General features: G+C 33.1%; 5 non-coding genes across 5 annotated transcripts; all 5 read left to right on the top strand.

Moving 5' to 3' along the window:
- Positions 1-2220: 2220 nt before the first annotated feature.
- On the top strand, positions 2221-2302 carry TRNAL-AAG (transfer RNA leucine (anticodon AAG)). The gene has a single exon. It is a non-coding gene; the product is annotated as a tRNA-Leu (tRNA).
- Positions 2303-3643: 1341 nt separating this feature from the next.
- TRNAL-AAG (transfer RNA leucine (anticodon AAG)) lies at positions 3644-3725 on the top strand. Its single transcript has one exon. It is a non-coding gene; the product is annotated as a tRNA-Leu (tRNA).
- Positions 3726-7893: 4168 nt separating this feature from the next.
- On the top strand, positions 7894-7975 carry TRNAL-AAG (transfer RNA leucine (anticodon AAG)). Its single transcript has one exon. It is a non-coding gene; the product is annotated as a tRNA-Leu (tRNA).
- Positions 7976-12163: 4188 nt separating this feature from the next.
- TRNAL-AAG (transfer RNA leucine (anticodon AAG)) lies at positions 12164-12245 on the top strand. Its single transcript has one exon. It is a non-coding gene; the product is annotated as a tRNA-Leu (tRNA).
- Positions 12246-13586: 1341 nt separating this feature from the next.
- On the top strand, positions 13587-13668 carry TRNAL-AAG (transfer RNA leucine (anticodon AAG)). Its single transcript has one exon. It is a non-coding gene; the product is annotated as a tRNA-Leu (tRNA).
- The last annotated feature ends 238 nt before the right edge of the window (positions 13669-13906 follow it).

The raw sequence follows: 13906 nt of genomic DNA, 5'->3' as shown, positions 1-13906 counted from the left end.
GAGCTAAAATATTTTAAAGTGTACAGCAGGTTGTAGGATGACAGAGCTATTCAAGCCGTTGGAATCAAATCCCACTGCTGCCATATTTATTCTCCAAGGAGAAGATCCAGTGATATATATCAAAGTGGTTTCCTAAAGTAGATAAGGTATAAAAGAAGCTAAATTTGGTTGGTGGAAGCACACCTTAAGCTGTCACATGCAGTAGTTTAAAACAATTTATCATCAACTGATGATTGATCAGATATTAACCAACTGAAAAGGAGAAGATCCAGTGACTTACATCAAAGTGGTTTCCTAAAGTAGATAAGGTATAAAAGAAGCTACATTTGGTTGGTGGAAGCACACCTTAAGCTGTCACATGCAGTAGTTCAAAACAATTTATCATCAATTCATGATTGATCAGATATTAACCAACTGAAAAAGGATGGTGATAGTATCCTGCATTAGTCACCGAGTTCTAAACCGTTCATCATAGTTGCAACAGTCTTCTCAAACCTTTAAAATAATGATATCTGCTAACAGTAAAGATATTCAAATTTTAATTTTGCATGAATTAATTATGTGCCCTATCAGAACTAATATTTTACTACTTCATGCATCTCAATTTCTTTTGTTATTTCAATGAAAATAAACAAAATGCAATTCAATAAAAAATATGAATTTCTCATCGATTTTATGTTTAATAATGAACTTTCTTTTAACCTTTGCTGACATCTTTTCAATTAATACTTTAAAACAAAAAACCCTTTAATTTTGATGTTCTAGATCTGTGAGCTATCCTAATGATATGCACATGTGGTAGCATGGCTGAGCGGTCTAAGGCGCTGGATTAAGGCTCCAGTCTCTTCGGAGGCGTGGGTTCAAATCTCTCTGCTGCCATATTTATTAGACAAAGAGTAGGCCAGTTATTGATGTCAAACTGATTCTTTTTTTCCATTAGAAAGGATATTACCCAGCTGAAATTTGTTGGTGGAAGATTCCTCTAGCTACTCAACTGTTCATCATTGTTACAAGAGACTTCCCAAATGTTTTAAAAATGTTATCTGCTAACAGTCAAGATGAGCCAAAATTAAGTTGGCATGAAGTAATTAGAAGTAATATCATCACTAATATTTAATTACTGAGTTGTCTTATCATACAATTAGAGATGGAAATGTTGGCAACGTGACTCATTGGTATAAATTAATGGATTTATATTCCGATTTCTCTAACTTTTCTATCACTCTGGATTTTAATCTCACAGCTGTCTATTTTAGGCATTTGAATAATACTTCAAAGTTGTTTGGATACATCAGTTGCGCTAAATGAAGGAAATTTGAAGTCAAATATAATCATTACTTGTTAAATGTACCTGGCTTCTTTTGCATTTTATCTCAGCTTTTCCTGACTTTGGGTAAAGTTTTGAATGACATTCCAGATATGAGAGCTAAAATATTTTAAAGTGTACAGCAGGTTGTAGGATGACAGAGCTATTCAAGCCGTTGGAATCAAATCCCACTGCTGCCATATTTATTCTCCAAGGAGAAGATCCAGTGATATATTTCAAAGTGGTTTCCTAAAGTAGATAAGGTATAAAAGAAGCTAAATTTGGTTGGTGGAAGCACACCTTAAGCTGTCACATGCAGTAGTTTAAAACAATTTATCATCAACTGATGATTGATCAGATATTAACCAACTGAAAAGGAGAAGATCCAGTGACTTACATCAAAGTGGTTTCCTAAAGTAGATAAGGTATAAAAGAAGCTACATTTGGTTGGTGGAAGCACACCTTAAGCTGTCACATGCAGTAGTTCAAAACAATTTATCATCAATTCATGATTGATCAGATATTAACCAACTGAAAAAGGATGGTGATAGTATCCTGCATTAGTCACCGAGTTCTAAACCGTTCATCATAGTTGCAACAGTCTTCTCAAACCTTTAAAATAATGATATCTGCTAACAGTAAAGATATTCAAATTTTAATTTTGCATGAATTAATTATGTGCCCTATCAGAACTAATATTTTACTACTTCATGCATCTCAATTTCTTTTGTTATTTCAATGAAAATAAACAAAATGCAATTCAATAAAAAATATGAATTTCTCATCGATTTTATGTTTAATAATGAACTTTCTTTTAACCTTTGCTGACATCTTTTCAATTAATACTTTAAAACAAAAAACCCTTTAATTTTGATGTTCTAGATCTGTGAGCTATCCTAATGATATGCACATGTGGTAGCATGGCTGAGCGGTCTAAGGCGCTGGATTAAGGCTCCAGTCTCTTCGGAGGCGTGGGTTCAAATCCCTCTGCTGCCATATTTATTAGACAAAGAGTAGGCCAGTTATTGATGTCAAACTGATTCTTTTTTTCCATTAGAAAGGATATTACCCAGCTGAAATTTGTTGGTGGAAGATTCCTCTAGCTACTCAACTGTTCATCATTGTTACAAGAGACTTCCCAAATGTTTTAAAAATGTTATCTGCTAACAGTCAAGATGAGCCAAAATTAAGTTGGCATGAAGTAATTAGAAGTAATATCATCACTAATATTTAATTACTGAGTTGTCTTATCATACAATTAGAGATGGAAATGTTGGCAACGTGACTCATTGGTATAAATTGATGGATTTATATTCCGATTTCTCTAACTTTTCTATCACTCTGGATTTTAATCTCACAGCTGTCTATTTTAGGCATTTGAATAATACTTCAAAGTTGTTTGGATACATCAGTTGCGCTAAATGAAGGAAATTTGAAGTCAAATATAATCATTACTTGTTAAATGTACCTGGCTTCTTTTGCATTTTATCTCAGCTTTTCCTGACTTTGGGTAAAGTTTTGAATGACATTCCAGATATGAGAGCTAAAATATTTTAAAGTGTACAGCAGGTTGTAGGATGACAGAGCTATTCAAGCCGTTGGAATCAAATCCCACTGCTGCCATATTTATTCTCCAAGGAGAAGATCCAGTGATATATATCAAAGTGGTTTCCTAAAGTAGATAAGGTATAAAAGAAGCTAAATTTGGTTGGTGGAAGCACACCTTAAGCTGTCACATGCAGTAGTTTAAAACAATTTATCATCAACTGATGATTGATCAGATATTAACCAACTGAAAAGGAGAAGATCCAGTGACTTACATCAAAGTGGTTTCCTAAAGTAGATAAGGTATAAAAGAAGCTACATTTGGTTGGTGGAAGCACACCTTAAGCTGTCACATGCAGTAGTTCAAAACAATTTATCATCAATTCATGATTGATCAGATATTAACCAACTGAAAAAGGATGGTGATAGTATCCTGCATTAGTCACCGAGTTCTAAACCGTTCATCATAGTTGCAACAGTCTTCTCAAACCTTTAAAATAATGATATCTGCTAACAGTAAAGATATTCAAATTTTAATTTTGCATGAATTAATTATGTGCCCTATCAGAACTAATATTTTACTACTTCATGCATCTCAATTTCTTTTGTTATTTCAATGAAAATAAACAAAATGCAATTCAATAAAAAATATGAATTTCTCATCGATTTTATGTTTAATAATGAACTTTCTTTTAACCTTTGCTGACATCTTTTCAATTAATACTTTAAAACAAAAAACCCTTTAATTTTGATGTTCTAGATCTGTGAGCTATCCTAATGATATGCACATGTGGTAGCATGGCTGAGCGGTCTAAGGCGCTGGATTAAGGCTCCAGTCTCTTCGGAGGCGTGGGTTCAAATCCCTCTGCTGCCATATTTATTAGACAAAGAGTAGGCCAGTTATTGATGTCAAACTGATTCTTTTTTTCCATTAGAAAGGATATTACCCAGCTGAAATTTGTTGGTGGAAGATTCCTCTAGCTACTCAACTGTTCATCATTGTTACAAGAGACTTCCCAAATGTTTTAAAAATGTTATCTGCTAACAGTCAAGATGAGCCAAAATTAAGTTGGCATGAAGTAATTAGAAGTAATATCATCACTAATATTTAATTACTGAGTTGTCTTATCATACAATTAGAGATGGAAATGTTGGCAACGTGACTCATTGGTATAAATTGATGGATTTATATTCCGATTTCTCTAACTTTTCTATCACTCTGGATTTTAATCTCACAGCTGTCTATTTTAGGCATTTGAATAATACTTCAAAGTTGTTTGGATACATCAGTTGCGCTAAATGAAGGAAATTTGAAGTCAAATATAATCATTACTTGTTAAATGTACCTGGCTTCTTTTGCATTTTATCTCAGCTTTTCCTGACTTTGGGTAAAGTTTTGAATGACATTCCAGATATGAGAGCTAAAATATTTTAAAGTGTACAGCAGGTTGTAGGATGACAGAGCTATTCAAGCCACTGGAATCAATTCCCACTGCTGCCATATTTATTCTCCAAGGAGAATATCCAGTGATATATACCAAAGTGGTTTCCTAAAGTAGATAAGGTATAAAAGAAGCTAAATTTGGTTGGTGGAAGCACACCTTAAGCTGTCACATGCAGTAGTTTAAAACAATTTATCATCAACTGATGATTGATCAGATATTAACCAACTGAAAAGGAGAAGATCCAGTGACTTATATCAAAGTGGTTTCCTAAAGTATATAAGGTATGAAAGAAGCTACATTTGGTTGGTGGAAGCACACCTTAAGCTGTCACATGCAGTAGTTCAAAACAATTTATCATCAATTCATGATTGATCAGATATTAACCAACTGAAAAAGGATGGTGATAGTATCCTGCATTAGTCACCGAGTTCTAAACAGTTCATCATAGTTGCAACAGTCTTCTCAAACCTTTAAAATAATGATATCTGCTAACAGTAAAGATATTCAAATTTTAATTTTGCATGAAGTAATTATGTGCCCAATCAGATCTAATATTTTACTACTTCATGCATCTCAATTTCTTTTGTTATTTCAATGAAAATAAACAAAATGCAATTCAATAAAAAATATGAATTTCTCATCGATTTTATGTTTAATAATGAACTTTCTTTTAACCTTTGCTGACATCTTTTCAATTAATACTTTAAAACAAAAAAACCTTTAATTTTGATGTTCTAGATCTGTGACCTATCCTAATGATAAGCACATGTGGTAGCATGGCCGAGCGGTCTAAGGCGCTGGATTAAGGCTCCAGTCTCTTCGGAGGCGTGGGTTCAAATCCTTCTACTGCCCTATTTATTATACAAAGAGTAGGCCAGTTATTGATGTCAAACTAATTCATTTTTTTCCATTAGAAAGGATATTACCCAGCTGAAATTTGTTGGTGGAAGATTCCTATAGCTACTCAACAGTTCATCATTGTTACAAGAGACTTCCCAAATGTTTTAAAAATGTTATCTGCTAACAGTCAAGATGAGCCAAAATTAAGTTGGCATGAAGTAATTAGAAGTAATATCATAACTAATATTTAATTACTGAGTTGTCTTATCATACAATTAGAGATGGAAATGTTGGCAACGTGACTCATTGGTATAAATTGATGGATTTATATTCCGATTTCTCTAACTTTTCTATCACTCTGGATTTTAATCTCACAGCTGTCTATTTTAGGCATTTGAATAATACTTCAAAGTTGTTTGGATACATCAGTTGCGCTAAATGAAGGAAATTTGAAGTCAAATATAATCATTACTTGTTAAATGTACCTGGCTTCTTTTGCATTTTATCTCAGCTTTTCCTGACTTTGGGTAAAGTTTTGAATGACATTCCAGATATGAGAGCTAAAATATTTTAAAGTGTACAGCAGGTTGTAGGATGACAGAGCTATTCAAGCTGTTGGAATCAAATCCCACTGCTGCCATATTTATTCTCCATGGAGAAGATCCAGTGATGTATATCAAAGTGGTTTCCTAAAGTATTTAAGGTATAAAAGAAGCTAAATTTGGTTGGTGGAAGCACACCTTAAGCTGTCACATGCAGTAGTTTAAAACAATTTATCATCAACTGATGATTGATCAGATATTAACCAACTGAAAAGGAGAAGATCCAGTGACTTACATCAAAGTGGTTTCCTAAAGTAGATAAGGTATAAAAGAAGCTACATTTGGTTGGTGGAAGCACACCTTAAGCTGTCACATGCAGTAGTTCAAAACAATTTATCATCAATTCATGATTGATCAGATATTAACCAACTGAAAAAGGATGGTGATAGTATCCTGCATTAGTCACCGAGTTCTAAACCGTTCATCATAGTTGCAACAGTCTTCTCAAACCTTTAAAATAATGATATCTGCTAACAGTAAAGATATTCAAATTTTAATTTTGCATGAATTAATTATGTGCCCTATCAGAACTAATATTTTACTACTTCATGCATCTCAATTTCTTTTGTTATTTCAATGAAAATAAACAAAATGCAATTCAATAAAAAATATGAATTTCTCATCGATTTTATGTTTAATAATGAACTTTCTTTTAACCTTTGCTGACATCTTTTCAATTAATACTTTAAAACAAAAAACCCTTTAATTTTGATGTTCTAGATCTGTGAGCTATCCTAATGATATGCACATGTGGTAGCATGGCTGAGCGGTCTAAGGCGCTGGATTAAGGCTCCAGTCTCTTCGGAGGCTGCCATATTTATTAGACAAAGAGTAGGCCAGTTATTGATGTCAAACTGATTCTTTTTTTCCATTAGAAAGGATATTACCCAGCTGAAATTTGTTGGTGGAAGATTCCTCTAGCTACTCAACTGTTCATCATTGTTACAAGAGACTTCCCAAATGTTTTAAAAATGTTATCTGCTAACAGTCAAGATGAGCCAAAATTAAGTTGGCATGAAGTAATTAGAAGTAATATCATCACTAATATTTAATTACTGAGTTGTCTTATCATACAATTAGAGATGGAAATGTTGGCAACGTGACTCATTGGTATAAATTGATGGATTTATATTCCGATTTCTCTAACTTTTCTATCACTCTGGATTTTAATCTCACAGCTGTCTATTTTAGGCATTTGAATAATACTTCAAAGTTGTTTGGATACATCAGTTGCGCTAAATGAAGGAAATTTGAAGTCAAATATAATCATTACTTGTTAAATGTACCTGGCTTCTTTTGCATTTTATCTCAGCTTTTCCTGACTTTGGGTAAAGTTTTGAATGACATTCCAGATATGAGAGCTAAAATATTTTAAAGTGTACAGCAGGTTGTAGGATGACAGAGCTATTCAAGCCGTTGGAATCAAATCCCACTGCTGCCATATTTATTCTCCAAGGAGAAGATCCAGTGATATATATCAAAGTGGTTTCCTAAAGTAGATAAGGTATAAAAGAAGCTAAATTTGGTTGGTGGAAGCACACCTTAAGCTGTCACATGCAGTAGTTTAAAACAATTTATCATCAACTGATGATTGATCAGATATTAACCAACTGAAAAGGAGAAGATCCAGTGACTTACATCAAAGTGGTTTCCTAAAGTAGATAAGGTATAAAAGAAGCTACATTTGGTTGGTGGAAGCACACCTTAAGCTGTCACATGCAGTAGTTCAAAACAATTTATCATCAATTCATGATTGATCAGATATTAACCAACTGAAAAAGGATGGTGATAGTATCCTGCATTAGTCACCGAGTTCTAAACCGTTCATCATAGTTGCAACAGTCTTCTCAAACCTTTAAAATAATGATATCTGCTAACAGTAAAGATATTCAAATTTTAATTTTGCATGAATTAATTATGTGCCCTATCAGAACTAATATTTTACTACTTCATGCATCTCAATTTCTTTTGTTATTTCAATGAAAATAAACAAAATGCAATTCAATAAAAAATATGAATTTCTCATCGATTTTATGTTTAATAATGAACTTTCTTTTAACCTTTGCTGACATCTTTTCAATTAATACTTTAAAACAAAAAACCCTTTAATTTTGATGTTCTAGATCTGTGAGCTATCCTAATGATATGCACATGTGGTAGCATGGCTGAGCGGTCTAAGGCGCTGGATTAAGGCTCCAGTCTCTTCGGAGGCGTGGGTTCAAATCCCTCTGCTGCCATATTTATTAGACAAAGAGTAGGCCAGTTATTGATGTCAAACTGATTCTTTTTTTCCATTAGAAAGGATATTACCCAGCTGAAATTTGTTGGTGGAAGATTCCTCTAGCTACTCAACTGTTCATCATTGTTACAAGAGACTTCCCAAATGTTTTAAAAATGTTATCTGCTAACAGTCAAGATGAGCCAAAATTAAGTTGGCATGAAGTAATTAGAAGTAATATCATCACTAATATTTAATTACTGAGTTGTCTTATCATACAATTAGAGATGGAAATGTTGGCAACGTGACTCATTGGTATAAATTGATGGATTTATATTCCGATTTCTCTAACTTTTCTATCACTCTGGATTTTAATCTCACAGCTGTCTATTTTAGGCATTTGAATAATACTTCAAAGTTGTTTGGATACATCAGTTGCGCTAAATGAAGGAAATTTGAAGTCAAATATAATCATTACTTGTTAAATGTACCTGGCTTCTTTTGCATTTTATCTCAGCTTTTCCTGACTTTGGGTAAAGTTTTGAATGACATTCCAGATATGAGAGCTAAAATATTTTAAAGTGTACAGCAGGTTGTAGGATGACAGAGCTATTCAAGCCACTGGAATCAATTCCCACTGCTGCCATATTTATTCTCCAAGGAGAATATCCAGTGATATATACCAAAGTGGTTTCCTAAAGTAGATAAGGTATAAAAGAAGCTAAATTTGGTTGGTGGAAGCACACCTTAAGCTGTCACATGCAGTAGTTTAAAACAATTTATCATCAACTGATGATTGATCAGATATTAACCAACTGAAAAGGAGAAGATCCAGTGACTTATATCAAAGTGGTTTCCTAAAGTATATAAGGTATGAAAGAAGCTACATTTGGTTGGTGGAAGCACACCTTAAGCTGTCACATGCAGTAGTTCAAAACAATTTATCATCAATTCATGATTGATCAGATATTAACCAACTGAAAAAGGATGGTGATAGTATCCTGCATTAGTCACCGAGTTCTAAACAGTTCATCATAGTTGCAACAGTCTTCTCAAACCTTTAAAATAATGATATCTGCTAACAGTAAAGATATTCAAATTTTAATTTTGCATGAAGTAATTATGTGCCCAATCAGATCTAATATTTTACTACTTCATGCATCTCAATTTCTTTTGTTATTTCAATGAAAATAAACAAAATGCAATTCAATAAAAAATATGAATTTCTCATCGATTTTATGTTTAATAATGAACTTTCTTTTAACCTTTGCTGACATCTTTTCAATTAATACTTTAAAACAAAAAAACCTTTAATTTTGATGTTCTAGATCTGTGACCTATCCTAATGATAAGCACATGTGGTAGCATGGCCGAGCGGTCTAAGGCGCTGGATTAAGGCTCCAGTCTCTTCGGAGGCGTGGGTTCAAATCCTTCTGCTGCCCTATTTATTATACAAAGAGTAGGCCAGTTATTGATGTCAAACTAATTCATTTTTTTCCATTAGAAAGGATATTACCCAGCTGAAATTTGTTGGTGGAAGATTCCTATAGCTACTCAACAGTTCATCATTGTTACAAGAGACTTCCCAAATGTTTTAAAAATGTTATCTGCTAACAGTCAAGATGAGCCAAAATTAAGTTGGCATGAAGTAATTAGAAGTAATATCATAACTAATATTTAATTACTGAGTTGTCTTATCATACAATTAGAGATGGAAATGTTGGCAACGTGACTCATTGGTATAAATTGATGGATTTATATTCCGATTTCTCTAACTTTTCTATCACTCTGGATTTTAATCTCACAGCTGTCTATTTTAGGCATTTGAATAATACTTCAAAGTTGTTTGGATACATCAGTTGCGCTAAATGAAGGAAATTTGAAGTCAAATATAATCATTACTTGTTAAATGTACCTGGCTTCTTTTGCATTTTATCTCAGCTTTTCCTGACTTTGGGTAAAGTTTTGAATGACATTCCAGATATGAGAGCTAAAATATTTTAAAGTGTACAGCAGGTTGTAGGATGACAGAGCTATTCAAGCTGTTGGAATCAAATCCCACTGCTGCCATATTTATTCTCCATGGAGAAGATCCAGTGATGTATATCAAAGTGGTTTCCTAAAGTATTTAAGGTATAAAAGAAGCTAAATTTGGTTGGTGGAAGCACACCTTAAGCTGTCACATGCAGTAGTTTAAAACAATTTATCATCAACTGATGATTGATCAGATATTAACCAACTGAAAAGGAGAAGATCCAGTGACTTATATCAAAGTGGTTTCCTAAAGTAGATAAGGTATAAAAGAAGCTACATTTGGTTGGTGGAAGCACACCTTAAGCTGTCACATGCAGTAGTTCAAAACAATTTATCATCAATTCATGATTGATCAGATATTAACCAACTGTAAAAGAATGGTGATAGTATCCTGCATTAGTCACCGAGTTCTAAACCGTTCATCATAGTTGCAACAGTCTTCTCAAACCTTTAAAATAATGATATCTGCTAACAGTAAAGATATTCAAATTTTAATTTTGCATGAATTAATTATGTGCCCTATCAGAACTAATATTTTACTACTTCATGCATCTCAATTTCTTTAGTTATTTCAATGAAAATAAACAAAATGCAATTCAATAAAAAATATGAATTTCTCATCGATTTTATGTTTAATAATGAACTTTCTTTTAACCTTTGCTGACATCTTTTCAATTAATACTTTAAAACAAAAAACCCTTTAATTTTGATGTTCTAGATCTGTGAGCTATCCTAATGATATGCACATGTGGTAGCATGGCCGAGCGGTTTAAAGCGCTGGATTAAGGCTCCAGTCTCTTCGGATGCGTGGGTTCAAATCCCTCTGCTGCCATATTTATTATACAAAGAGTAGGCCAGTTATTGATGTCAAACTGATTCTTTTTTTCCATTAGAAAGGATATTACCCAGCTGAAATTTGTTGGTGGAAGATTCCTCTAGCTACTCAACTGTTCATCATTGTTACAAGAGACTTCCCAAATGTTTTAAAAATGTTATCTGCTAACAGTCAAGATGAGCCAAAATTAAGTTGGCATGAAGTAATTAGAAGTAATATCATAACTAATATTTAATTACTGAGTTGTCTTATCATACAATTAGAGATGGAAATGTTGGCAACGTGACTCATTGGTATAAATTGATGGATTTATATTCCGATTTCTCTAACTTTCCTATCACTCTGGATTTTAATCTCACTGCTGTCTATTTTAGGCATTTGAATAATACTTCAAAGTTGTTTGGATTCATCAGTTGCGCTAAATGAAGGAAATTTGAAGTCAAATATAATCATTACTTGTTAAATGTACCTGGCTAATTTTGCATTTTATCTCAGCTTTTCCTGACTTTGGGTAAAGTTTTGAATGACTTTCCAGATATGAGAGCTAAAATATTTTAAAGTGTACTGCAGGTTGTAGGATGACAGAGCTATTCTAGCCGTTGGAATCAAATCCCACTGCTGCCATATTTATTCTCCAAGGAGAAGATCTAGTGATATATACCAAAGTGGTTTCCTAAAGTAGATAAGGTATAAAAGAAGCTAAATTTGGTTGGTGGAAGCACACCTTAAGCTGTCACATGCAGTAGTTTAAAACAATTTATCATCAACTGATGATTGATCAGATATTAACCAACTGAAAAGGACAAGATCCAGTGACTTATATCAAAGTGGTTTCCTAAAGTAGATAAGGTATAAAAGAAGCTACATTTGGTTGGTGGAAGCACACCTTAAGCTGTCACATGCAGTAGTTCAAAACAATTTATCATCAATTCATGATTGATCAGATATTAACCAACTGAAAAAGGATGGTGATAGTATCCTGCATTAGTCACCGAGTTCTAAACCGTTCATCATAGTTGCAACAGTCTTCTCAAACCTTTAAAATAATGATATCTGCTAACAGTAAAGATATTCAAATTTTAATTTTGCATGAATTAATTATGTGCCCTATCAGAACTAATATTTTACTACTTCATGCATCTCAATTTCTTTTGTTATTTCAATGAAAATAAACAAAATGCAATTCAATAAAAAATATGAATTTCTCATCGATTTTATGTTTAATAATGAACTTTCTTTTAACCTTTGCTGACATCTTTTCAATTAATACTTTAAAACAAAAAACCCTTTAATTTTGATGTTCTAGATCTGTGAGCTATCCTAATGATATGCACATGTGGTAGCATGGCTGAGCGGTCTAAGGCGCTGGATTAAGGCTCCAGTCTCTTCGGAGGCGTGGGTTCAAATCCCTCTGCTGCCATATTTATTAGACAAAGAGTAGGCCAGTTATTGATGTCAAACTGATTCTTTTTTTCCATTAGAAAGGATATTACCCAGCTGAAATTTGTTGGTGGAAGATTCCTCTAGCTACTCAACTGTTCATCATTGTTACAAGAGACTTCCCAAATGTTTTAAAAATGTTATCTGCTAACAGTCAAGATGAGCCAAAATTAAGTTGGCATGAAGTAATTAGAAGTAATATCATAACTAATATTTAATTACTGAGTTGTCTTATCATACAATTAGAGATGGAAATGTTGGCAACGTGACTCATTGGTATAAATTGATGGATTTATATTCCGATTTCTCTAACTTTCCTATCACTCTGGATTTTAATCTCACTGCTGTCTATTTTAGGCATTTGAATAATACTTCAAAGTTGTTTGGATTCATCAGTTGCGCTAAATGAAGGAAATTTGAAGTCAAATATAATCATTACTTGTTAAATGTACCTGGCTAATTTTGCATTTTATCTCAGCTTTTCCTGACTTTGGGTAAAGTTTTGAATGACTTTCCAGATATGAGAGCTAAAATATTTTAAAGTGTACTGCAGGTTGTAGGATGACAGAGCTATTCTAGCCGTTGGAATCAAATCCCACTGCTGCCATATTTATTCTCCAAGGAGAAGATCTAGTGATATATACCAAAGTGGTTTCCTAAAGTAGATAAGGTATAAAAGAAGCTAAATTTGGTTGGTGGAAGCACACCTTAAGCTGTCACATGCAGTAGTTTAAAACAATTTATCATCAACTGATGATTGATCAGATATTAACCAACTGAAAAGGACAAGATCCAGTGACTTATATCAAAGTGGTTTCCTAAAGTAGATAAGGTATAAAAGAAGCTACATTTGGTTGGTGGAAGCACACCTTAAGCTGTCACATGCAGTAGTTCAAAACAATTTATCATCAATTCATGATTGATCAGATATTAACCAACTGAAAAAGGATGGTGATAGTATCCTGCATTAGTCACCGAGTTCTAAACCGTTCATCATAGTTGCAACAGTCTTCTCAAACCTTTAAAATAATGATATCTGCTAACAGTAAAGATATTCAAATTTTAATTTTGCATGAATTAATTATGTGCCCTATCAGAACTAATATTTTACTACTTCATGCATCTCAATTTCTTTTGTTATTTCAATGAAAATAAACAAAATGCAATTCAATAAAAAATATGAATTTCTCATCGATTTTATGTTTAATAATGAACTTTCTTTTAACCTTTGCTGACATCTTTTCAATTAATACTTTAAAACAAAAAACCCTTTAATTTTGATGTTCTAGATCTGTGAGCTATCCTAATGATATGCACATGTGGTAGCATGGCTGAGCGGTCTAAGGCGCTGGATTAAGGCTCCAGTCTCTTCGGAGGCGTGGGTTCAAATCCCTCTGCTGCCATATTTATTAGACAAAGAGTAGGCCAGTTATTGATGTCAAACTGATTCTTTTTTTCCATTAGATAGGATATTACCCAGCTGAAATTTGTTGGTGGAAGATTCCTCTAGCTACTCAACTGTTCATCATTGTTACAAGAGACTTCCCAAATGTTTTAAAAATGTTATCTGCTAACAGTCAAGATGAGCCAAAATTAAGTTGGCATGAAGTAATTAGAAGTAATATCATAACTAATATTTAA

This window comes from Taudactylus pleione, unplaced genomic scaffold (assembly GCF_031769625.1).
Source record: "Taudactylus pleione unplaced genomic scaffold, aTauple2 ptg000016l, whole genome shotgun sequence".
Lineage (NCBI taxonomy): Eukaryota > Metazoa > Chordata > Amphibia > Anura > Myobatrachidae > Taudactylus > Taudactylus pleione.
This window is presented reverse-complemented; position numbering and strand designations above follow the sequence as displayed.